Source organism: Electrophorus electricus, chromosome 18 (assembly GCF_041902795.1).
Source record: "Electrophorus electricus isolate QZ-2024a chromosome 18, ASM4190279v1, whole genome shotgun sequence".
Classification (NCBI taxonomy): Eukaryota; Metazoa; Chordata; class Actinopteri; order Gymnotiformes; family Gymnotidae; genus Electrophorus; species Electrophorus electricus.
In genome coordinates, this window is record NC_137514.1 from 21,240,001 (window position 1) to 21,250,000 (window position 10,000).

The 10,000-nt window shown below is 45.5% G+C and overlaps 1 protein-coding gene across 4 annotated transcripts in view; it reads right to left on the reverse strand.

Annotated features, from left to right (window-relative positions):
* Nucleotides 1–10,000, reverse strand: part of gpc6a (glypican 6a) — a 137,644-nt gene that overhangs the window by 34,430 nt on the left and 93,214 nt on the right. The window lies entirely within an intron of this gene.

Here is a 10,000-nt window from a genome sequence, read left to right on the forward strand (position 1 = left end):
CGAGGCTCATACCTCACACACACACACACACACACAAACACACACTCACTGCTGACAAAGACTCCAACGTGTTTTCAATGTCCCGACCTGAATGTAACAAACTGTCTGATGTGTGATTAAACTACAAACAGGTTTACTGGGCCCGTCTCCTCGTGTGTGTGTGTGTGTGTGTGTGTGTGTGTGTGTGTGTGTGTGTGTGTGTGTGTGCGTGTGTGTGTGTGTGCGTGTGTGTGGTATTAAAACATTGTGCATGCCCGCCTCAGCTTTGCTGAGTCATGTCTTCCCCACTCAGTAGTGTGAGAGGCATTGTCCCACCTTAACACTACACACCCTCTACTAACACTACACACGCTCTACTAACACTACACACGCTCTACTAACACTACACACCCTCAACTAACACTACACACGCTCTACTAACACTACACACTCTCTACTAACACTACACACCCTCCTACTAACATTTCACACCCTCTACTAACACTACATATCCTCCTACTAACACTACACACCCTCATACTAACATTTCACACCCTCTACTAACACTACACACCCTCCTACTAACACTACACACCCTCTACTAACACTACACACCTGCTACTAACACTACACACTCCGACTAACACTACACACCCTCTACTAACACTACACACCCTCAACTAACACTACACACGCTCTACTAACACTACACACCCTCTACTAACACTACACACCCGCTACTAACACTACACACCCTCTACTAACACTACACACACTCCTACCAACACTACACACGCTCTACTAAAACTACATACTCTCCTACCAACACTACACACCCTCTGCTAACACTACACACCCTCCTACCAAAACAATACACCCTCTATTAACACTACACACCCTGCTGCCAACACTACACAAACTCTACTAACACTACACACCCTCTACTAACACTATATTCCCTCTACCAATGGTAGAAAGTGCTAGATGGGCGTCTGTGCCTGGCCATCTGATGGCATGAAGGAGAGCTCTTCACACCAATGCTTCGTGTCGGATCCTGCAACACCAAGATCCAGTGGAGTTTCCACATTCCAGAACACAGTTCTGTGCATCCAGCACCTCTGTGGCATTTTTGGTTTAAACTACAATAAAATAAAATAAAACTAAGTAATATTAATAAATACATCTTTATTAAATTATGTATACTTGTGTGTAATCTTTCCCAAATCCCAAGCGGATCCTTTTCTTTGTAATCTCAGCATCCTCAGTTCCTCACAAGGGTTAGCCCACAGCTGAGGGTGAGGTGTGAAGGTGCAACGACTTGTTATTTTTGTGTTCTGTGGCAGGACACCATGTTCTGATAAAAAATGGATGAGGTTTAACATATATCGTGTAAGCACGGCTGGCGCAGACGAAGAAGAAAAGTTTCCTTGGCAGGCGGAAAAACGGTTCTCTGTCAGTCCTGACCGGAATGTCGGGAACAGTGTCAGGAACTGCAGTGGAAGGAACTACAGTGGAAGGAACTACAGTGAGGAAAGGAACTACAGTGGAAGGAACTGCAGTGGAAGGAACTACAGTGAGGAATGGAACTACAGTGGAAGGAACTACAGTGAGGAATGGAACTACAGTGTCAGGAACTGCAGTGGAAGGAACTACAGTGGAAGGAACTACAGTGTCAGGAACTGCAGTGGAAGGAACTACAGTGGAAGGAACTACAGTGGAAGGAACTGCAGTGGAAAGAACTACAGTGGAAGGAACTACAGTGAGGAAAGGAACTACAGTGTCAGGAACTGCAGTGGAAGGAACTACAGTGGAAGGAACTACAGTGGAAGGAACTGCAGTGGAAGGAACTACAGTGGAAGGAACTACAGTGAGGAATGGAAGACACCAGTGGTGTGTATTAATGAGGTATGCTGAAATCGTGCGGCGTGGCCATCGGGTGAACTCCACGCCTGATCCTTGACATCCCAGAATTCCATCTGGCCCCAAGGAAGGCGAGCTGAAACCCTCACTGTCCATTTGAGGAGGTTTTCCAAAACCTTCCATGGCCAGCGTGGAGAGGTCAGCTGGCGGACATGGAGTGTGACGAGTCTGGCTGAGAACAGACTGCTGTTTACGGCAGCTGTGTGCAGGGGAGGAGAGGAGAGGAGGAGAGGAGGAGAGGAGAGGAGAGGAAGAGAGGTGAGGAGGAGAGGAGAAAGAGGAGAGGAGGAGAGAGGAGAGGGGAGGAGAGGGGAGGAAAGGAAGAGAGGAGGAGAGGAAGAGAGGGGAGAGGAAGAGAGGAGAAAGAGGAGAGGAGGAGAGAGGAGAGGGGAGGAGAGGAAGAGAGGACCTGCAGCCAGAGACAGTGTTGGACACAGAGACACCAGCCTGGTCTCGAGTGCCATGTCACTCTAGCAAGGCCAGGCAGTCAATTAGTTTGTAATCCCCCTACGTCCAGGCCACACCCTCTTTATGCAGGCCACACCCTCTATTTTACACAGTCCTCCACAGGCCTTATTGACAAGCTACTTTAGCCTTTGTGTGCCTGAGACACAAGGAGTTACTGCAAGGGAGTGTGAGTGTGTGTGTGTGTGTGTGTGTGTGTGTGTGTGCGTGTGTGTGTGTGCATGTGTGTGTGTGTGTGTGCGCGTGTGTGTGCGGGCGTGTGTGTGTGTGTGAGTGCGTGTGTGTGAGTGTGTGTGTGTGCGTGTGTGTGTGCTCGTGTGTGCGTGTGCGCGTGTGTGTGCACGTGTGTGTGTGTGCATGCATAGTTCGGTCGTTAAACCTCTGTTATTAATTTACAGTCATAGGGAACCTATTACTGAAGGCAGAGTGAGGTTATTGATTGAAGAAGAGTCAGGATGAAGAGTGGAGTGTGAAGGTATTTGATCTTTTCATTAGACGATTGCCTCAGCTCTCTCCTGAACTACAACAGCCTCCAGGTGTCACTGACTTTCATTACGAGAGAGAGAGAGAGAGAGAGAGAGAGAGGGAGAGAGAGAGAGAGAGGGAGAGAGAGGTGGAGAGAGGGAGAGAGAGAGAGAGAGAGAGAGAGAGGGGAGAGAGAGAGAGGGAGAGAGTGAGAGGGGGAGAGAGAGAGAGGGGGAGGGAGAGAGAGAGAGAGAGAGGGGGAGGGAGGGAGAGAGAGAGAGAGAGAGAGGGGAGAGAGAGAGAGGGAGAGAGTGAGAGAGGGGGAGAGAGAGAGGGGGAGGGAGAGAGAGAGAGAGGGGGGGGGAGGGAGGGAGAGAGAGAGAGAGAGAGAGAGAGAGAGAGAGAGAGAGAGAGGGGTGTTACAGTGAAGGGAAGGTTTAGAGCCTGATTGTAAATTAGGGTTTTAAAACAGGAAACTGAAGAGAAGAACGACTTAAGGAACGCAGCGCATGCACGAGCAGCACACACGATTAACGCCACGTGGGTGGGTCGGTTACCAGCACATGCAATTAACACCATCTCGAGGTTAAGACCTCTCGGGAAGACCCCGAGTGTTTGTACTCAACATGAGCGCTGGTTAATGTGTGACCTGCCACGACCTGCCACGACCTGCCGTGACCTGCGGGACAGATGTTGCTGGCTGGGTTGGGTCGAGACACACGCAGGATGTTACAACTACAGTTCAGAGACGCTTCTAATACCACGCCAGTATAACAGTGTGTTTGTTCTCATTACATAAACCACATCACTGTAAACACCACCACAAACCTCCAGTATTCATACTTCACTGAAGCTGCAGAAAACACTGTGTTGTGAATTTTTAAGGTGCTTTCTGGGGCCTGATGCAGTCATTGTGTGTGTGTGTGTGTGTGTGTGTGTGTGTGTGTGTGTGTGTGCGTGTGTGAGTGTGTGTGTGCGTGTGAGTGAGTGTGCGTGTGAGTGTGTGTGTGTGTGTGTGTGTGTGTGTGTGTGTGTGTGGTCTCCCACTGCGCTGTGCTCTCTGTTTGTTTCTCTGCTCTTGTGTTTGTTTACTGCAGGAGTCTAATGCTCTGTGATTCTTGGTTAGATTTACCCTAGACTGCTGGAGGGTGAGTGAGGAGAGGAGAGGGGAGGAGAGGAGGAGAGGGGGAGAGGAGAGGAGGAGAGGAGGAGAGGAGAGGAGGAGAGGAGGGGAGAGGCGAGGAGGCTCAGAGCCGTGGCGTGACTCTACTCTCTGAGCTGGGTTGCCGTGAGCTGTGTGAATAACAGAGATTCACCCTGAGGATGTCAGCAGCGCCCTGTGAGGTCGTCCTGTCTCACAGTAAAGTGTCCTCGGGTCACCCTGTCTCACAGTAAAGTGTCCTCGGGTCACCCTGTCTCACAGTAAAGTGTCCTCCGGTCGTCCTGTCTCACAGTAAAGTGTCCTCCGGTCGTCCTGTCTCACAGTAAAGTGTCCTCGGGTCACCCTGTCTCACAGTAAAGTGTCCTGAGGTCATCCTGTCTCACAGTAAAGTGTCCTCAGGTCATCCTGTCTCACAGTAAAGTGTCCTGAGGTCACCCTGTCTCACAGTAAAGTGTCCTCAGGTCATCCTGTCTCACAGTAAAGTGTCCTGAGGTCATCCTGTCTCACAGTAAAGTGTCCTCAGGTCATCCTGTCTCACAGTAAAGTGTCCTGAGGTCACCCTGTCTCACAGTAAAGTGTCCTCGGGTCATCCTGTCTCACAGTAAAGTGTCCTCAGGTCACCCTGTCTCACAGTAAAGTGTCCTCGGGTCATCCTGTCTCACAGTAAAGTGTCCTCGGGTCACCCTGTCTCACAGTAAAGTGTCCTCAGGTCATCCTGTCTCACAGTAAAGTGTCCTCAGGTCATCCTGTCTCACAGTAAAGTGTCCTCAGGTCATCCTGTCTCACAGTAAAGTGTCCTGAGGTCACCCTGTCTCACAGTAAAGTGTCCTCGGGTCATCCTGTCTCACAGTAAAGTGTCCTCAGGTCACCCTGTCTCACAGTAAAGTGTCCTCGGGTCATCCTGTCTCACAGTAAAGTGTCCTCGGGTCACCCTGTCTCACAGTAAAGTGTCCTGAGGTCATCCTGTCTCACAGTAAAGTGTCCTCCAGTTGTCCTGTCTCACAGTAAAGTGTCCTCGGGTCACCCTGTCTCCCAGTAAAGTGTCCTGAGGTCATCCTGTCTCACAGTAAAGTGTCCTCGGGTCGTCCTGTCTCACAGTAAAGTGTCCTGAGGTCGTCCTGTCTCATAGTAAAGTGTCCTCGGGTCATCCTGTCTCACAGTAACGTGTCCTCAGGTCGTCCTGTCTCACAGTAAAGTGTCCTCAGATCACCCTGTCTCACAGTAGAGTGTCCTGGAGCTGGGTCACAGCCACACACTGTGGAGGAGGTCACGTTCATGTGCTGAATGAGGCCTGACATTGGGGAGATCTTTTGATGTTTGGTTGAAGATCAACCACCATCACATCACCATCACACCGCCACACCAGCATCATTACTCCATCACACCACCACTATAGGTGGGACTAAACCCCATGCTTCATTCTGTGTGTGTGACTAAACCCAACATCTGTCTGACGGGGGATCCGAGACTTCACAGAGGAGTCAGAACATGGCCATGACTACATTAATTAAAAATGGCTGAATTATGATAAAGGGGTTAATGTGTTTATTCTAAACAGCTCAAACGCTCAATATGAATATGACTCAATAACTCTTTAGATATTTCACAGAAATCTAGCCGCAGATTTACCATTTAATATCTTCAATTTCCTGTTTGGAGAATCTGTCAAACGCATCCACGCATACAGATGCAGGACAAAATCAGTGAACACCTCAAAATGCTCTGGATTTCTGTAATGATCTCCCATAAAAATGCCCTCCGATCTCTAACTAAGTCACAGTAATAGATACACATGGTCGGCCGGAGGTGTGAGCGGTCTGTCAGCCTCTGGTCAATACTCAACACGTTTTGTAAACATTCCCAGTTCTGGCCGGACCTCGAAGCCCAAGTCCAAATCGATAAAATGGCGCTGAGCTCTAGATTGGGGGGGGAGGCATCCCTTAAAAAAAGACACACCAATCTGTGTTACTGACAGAGAAAGCAAAGACCCCATTCACACTGACGGATCGAACGTAATCAGAGAACGTACAAAAAACCCTGTAATGACGCTTAGAGCCGATAAGGGCTATAGAAGCACGTCTGAGGTCTGAGTGTTTATCGATCCAAACTAAGACAACCTGTGATCAGGTAACGAGGTTTTATACAAATGCAGTGTGTTTGCTACCTGAGATCACAGTAACGGAAATAAATATTAGTTAATATTATTAGTAGCGGTAATAATATTAGTTAATGATCACAGTAACTTAATAATATTAGTTAATGATCACAGTAACAGCAATAATATTAGTTAATGATCACAGTAACAGTAATCATATTAGTTAATGTTACTAGTAACTGTAATAATATTAGTTAATGATCACAGTAACAGTAATAATATTAGTTAATGATCACAGTAACAGCAATAATATTAGTTAATGTTAATAGTAACTTAATAATATTAGTTAATGATCACAGTAACAGCGATAATATTAATTAATGATCACAATAACAGTAATAATATTAGTTAATGTTAATAGTAACTTAATAATATTAGTTAATGATCACAGTAACAGCGATAATATTAATTAATGATCACAGTAACAGTAATAATATTAGTTAATGATTACAGTAACAGTGATAATATTAGTTAATGATCACAGTAACAGTAATAATATTAGTTAATGTTAATAGTAACTTAATAATATTAGATAATGATCACAGTAACAGCGATAATATTAATTAATGATCACAGTAACAGTAATAATATTAGTTAATGATCACAGTAACAGCGATAATATTAGTTAATGATCACAGTAACAGTAATCATATTAGTTAATGATCACAGTAACAGCGATAATATTAATTAATGATCACAGTAACAGTAATAATATTAGTTAATGATTACAGTAACAGTGATAATATTAGTTAATGATCACAGTAACAGTAATCATATTAGTTAATGTTACTAGTAACTGTAATATTAGTTAATGATCACAGTAACAGTAATAATATTAGTTAATGATCACAGTAACAGCAATAATATTAGTTAATGTTAATAGTAACTTAATAATATTAGTTAATGATCACAGTAACAGCGATAATATTAATTAATGATCACAATAACAGTAATAATATTAGTTAATGATCACAGTAAGAGCGATAATATTAGTTAATGATCACAGTAACAGTAATAATATTAGTTGTTACTAGTAACAGTAATAATATTAGTTAATGATCACAGTAACAGAAATAAAATTAGTTAATGTTAATAGTAACAGTAATAATATTAGCTAATGTTAATAGTAACAGTAATAATATTAGTTAATGATCACAGTAACAGTAATAATATTAGTTAATGATCACAGTAACAGTATTTGGTAATTGTAATAGTAAGAATAACAGTAATGATATTATGTAATGGTAGCAGTAAGTGTAACAGGTCATAGTAACAGTATTGCCAAAGGTAACACGTAACCAGTAAACTAATGACCCAACTCTGTTTATGTGTCCTTCTCCATGGGAGGACACGTCCCACTGTAAAGTAAAGTCAAACAAACAAACAGACACACACACACACACACGCGCACACACACACACGGCACTGGGCCCTAACCCTCCTCCCTACAGAGGTGAGACGTCGTGTATATCTGGTGGTGGTGTGTGTTAGGGGACTACAGGGGTCACACACTCCTCCCATTCTGAGTGGGGGTGTTTAAACACTGTGTTCTGTTTTGACCAGGACAAGGGCGTTATTGTTTATCCGGTATTAGTTATCCACATCATGTTTGTTTAGTTTGGTGACTCAGATTAAGACCAGACAACATTTGAAATTAATTCAGAAATCCAAACTCCAAAGGGAGGGCTCACAGATTTTTACACACACACACACACACACACACACACACACACACACACACACACATGCGCATTCTCATCCAGCAGTGATCTTGTGTGTGTGTGTGTGTGTGTGTGTGTGTGTGTGGACACAGGGCGGTTACATGGTTGTTTGGGTAGGACGCCACTCGTGGGAAGCTGAAGCTGTTACAAGCCTGGTGAGCACGCCTCGCACAGCTGCGGAAATGTCCACACCAAACAACAACAATAATACCAAGAGCACTAATAATGACACAGAACAGAGAAATGCAGACGGCAGCCAACAGAAAAGAAAACTAAGACCAAAAAAACCAGAAATAAGCTCCAGGAAACCAGCGAGGGAGTGAAATTCTCACACATCCAGACCAAAAAATACAGGTATGTTGGTTATTTGTTTATTGAGACTCGTTGAAGCTTCACTCCGCCCCTCCAGCTATCAGGTACTCCCTCCTTACGCTGCAGATAACAGATCTGAAGCTCATATGCAGGGTTACAAATCTCACGCCTCCAGAAGACATCGACTCACTCAACTTTTATGTTACATGTGGAACAGATAAAAATGAACACACGACTAAAGAAATAAATAAATGAAGCAATCCAGGAAGGAAAAAACTCTTCCTGTTCATACTCTTCCTGCACAGTCAATATTGGCTTGTGCATGTGTTTGGAGTGTGAGGCACACGCGTGCATGTGTTTGGAGTGTGAGGCACACGCGTGCATGTTTGTTTGGAGTGTGAGGCACACGTGTGAGCGTATGTTTTGAGTGTGAGGCAAACGCGTGTGTTTGTTTGGAGTGTGAGACACACGTGTGAGCGTATGTTTTAAGTGTGAGGCACACGCGTGCATGTTTGTTTGGAGTGTGAGGCACACGTGTGAGCGTATGTTTTGAGTGTGAGGCAAACGCGTGTGTTTGTTTGGAGTGTGAGACACACGTGTGAGCGTATGTTTTAAGTGTGAGGCACACGCGTGCATGTTTGTTTGGAGTGTGAGGCACACGTGTGAGCGTATGTTTTGAGTGTGAGGCAAACGCGTGTGTGTTTGTTTGGAGTGTGAGACACACGTGTGAGGCGTCATGGAGATGACCCATCTATCTCCTCCCCGCGGTGTCCTCAATTTCCCGAAGTGGCCTTCCGGTCTGCCGATGACACCACGGAAGCGCAGTAAAGTGTCGGGCAAATAAGAACCGATGTAGTGTCCAGGTGCCGGAGTGTGGGAACACCACGGGAACGCCATGAAAACGCCGGACGAACTCAAGGACATGAGCGATTTCAAATGTCAGCGTTTCAACCATAACTCAGCTCATAAACAGACAGCAGAAGGAGACAGTGTGACACACACACACACACACGCACGCAAACACACACACACACACACACACAGGTGCTGGTGCTGGTAGTGGAGGTTTTATAGATTATTGGATGGAATTCCAGAGCACGGTGGTCATGGTACCGAATGACCCTCCCTCTCCATTTACATCTTAGCAACATGTTTACTGTTTTAATGATTTATTCATGTATTTAAAATGAAGTTGGTGATATGATGTTTTTGTCCTGTAGACGTAATAAAATGTCGCACAGCAGACTGTAGAGATGAACATCTCCCCCGTTAACCCACGGCCGCCCCTTAACTACCGATTACAAAAGCCGATTTCAAAGCTGTGATTTCCAACTCTCTCCCTCTTTCATGTACCGGAGGTAAAACATTTCCCCAGTAATCTCAGATCTGCAGAGGTTGTTTGTTCTTCCACAGACGCCTGAGCAGATCGCTGCCTGTTTATTTATTTATTTGGTGTTTTGCATAAGTCTGCAGCTCAGCAACAGCACGAGGTTTCCGCTGTAGAGATCATGTGGAGAAGTGGAGCACTGATTCGACTCATTAGACCAAGCGTTGGGATATCAGGGCCTTCACGCAGCACGACAGAAACACTCGCAAACCCAGCGGGCCCGTGTCAGCAGACACTGGAAAGTCACGTCAAACAGCCATCGCTGTCAACAGGGGGTGGGTGGCACAGAAGAGACATTACCAGGAAACGTGTGTGTGTGTGTGTGTGTGTGTGTGTGTGTGTGAGTGTGTGTGTTGTGTGTTTGTGTGTGTTGTGTGTGTGTGTGTGTGTTTGTGTGTGTGAGTGTGTGTGTGCGAGTGTGTGTGTGCGAGTGT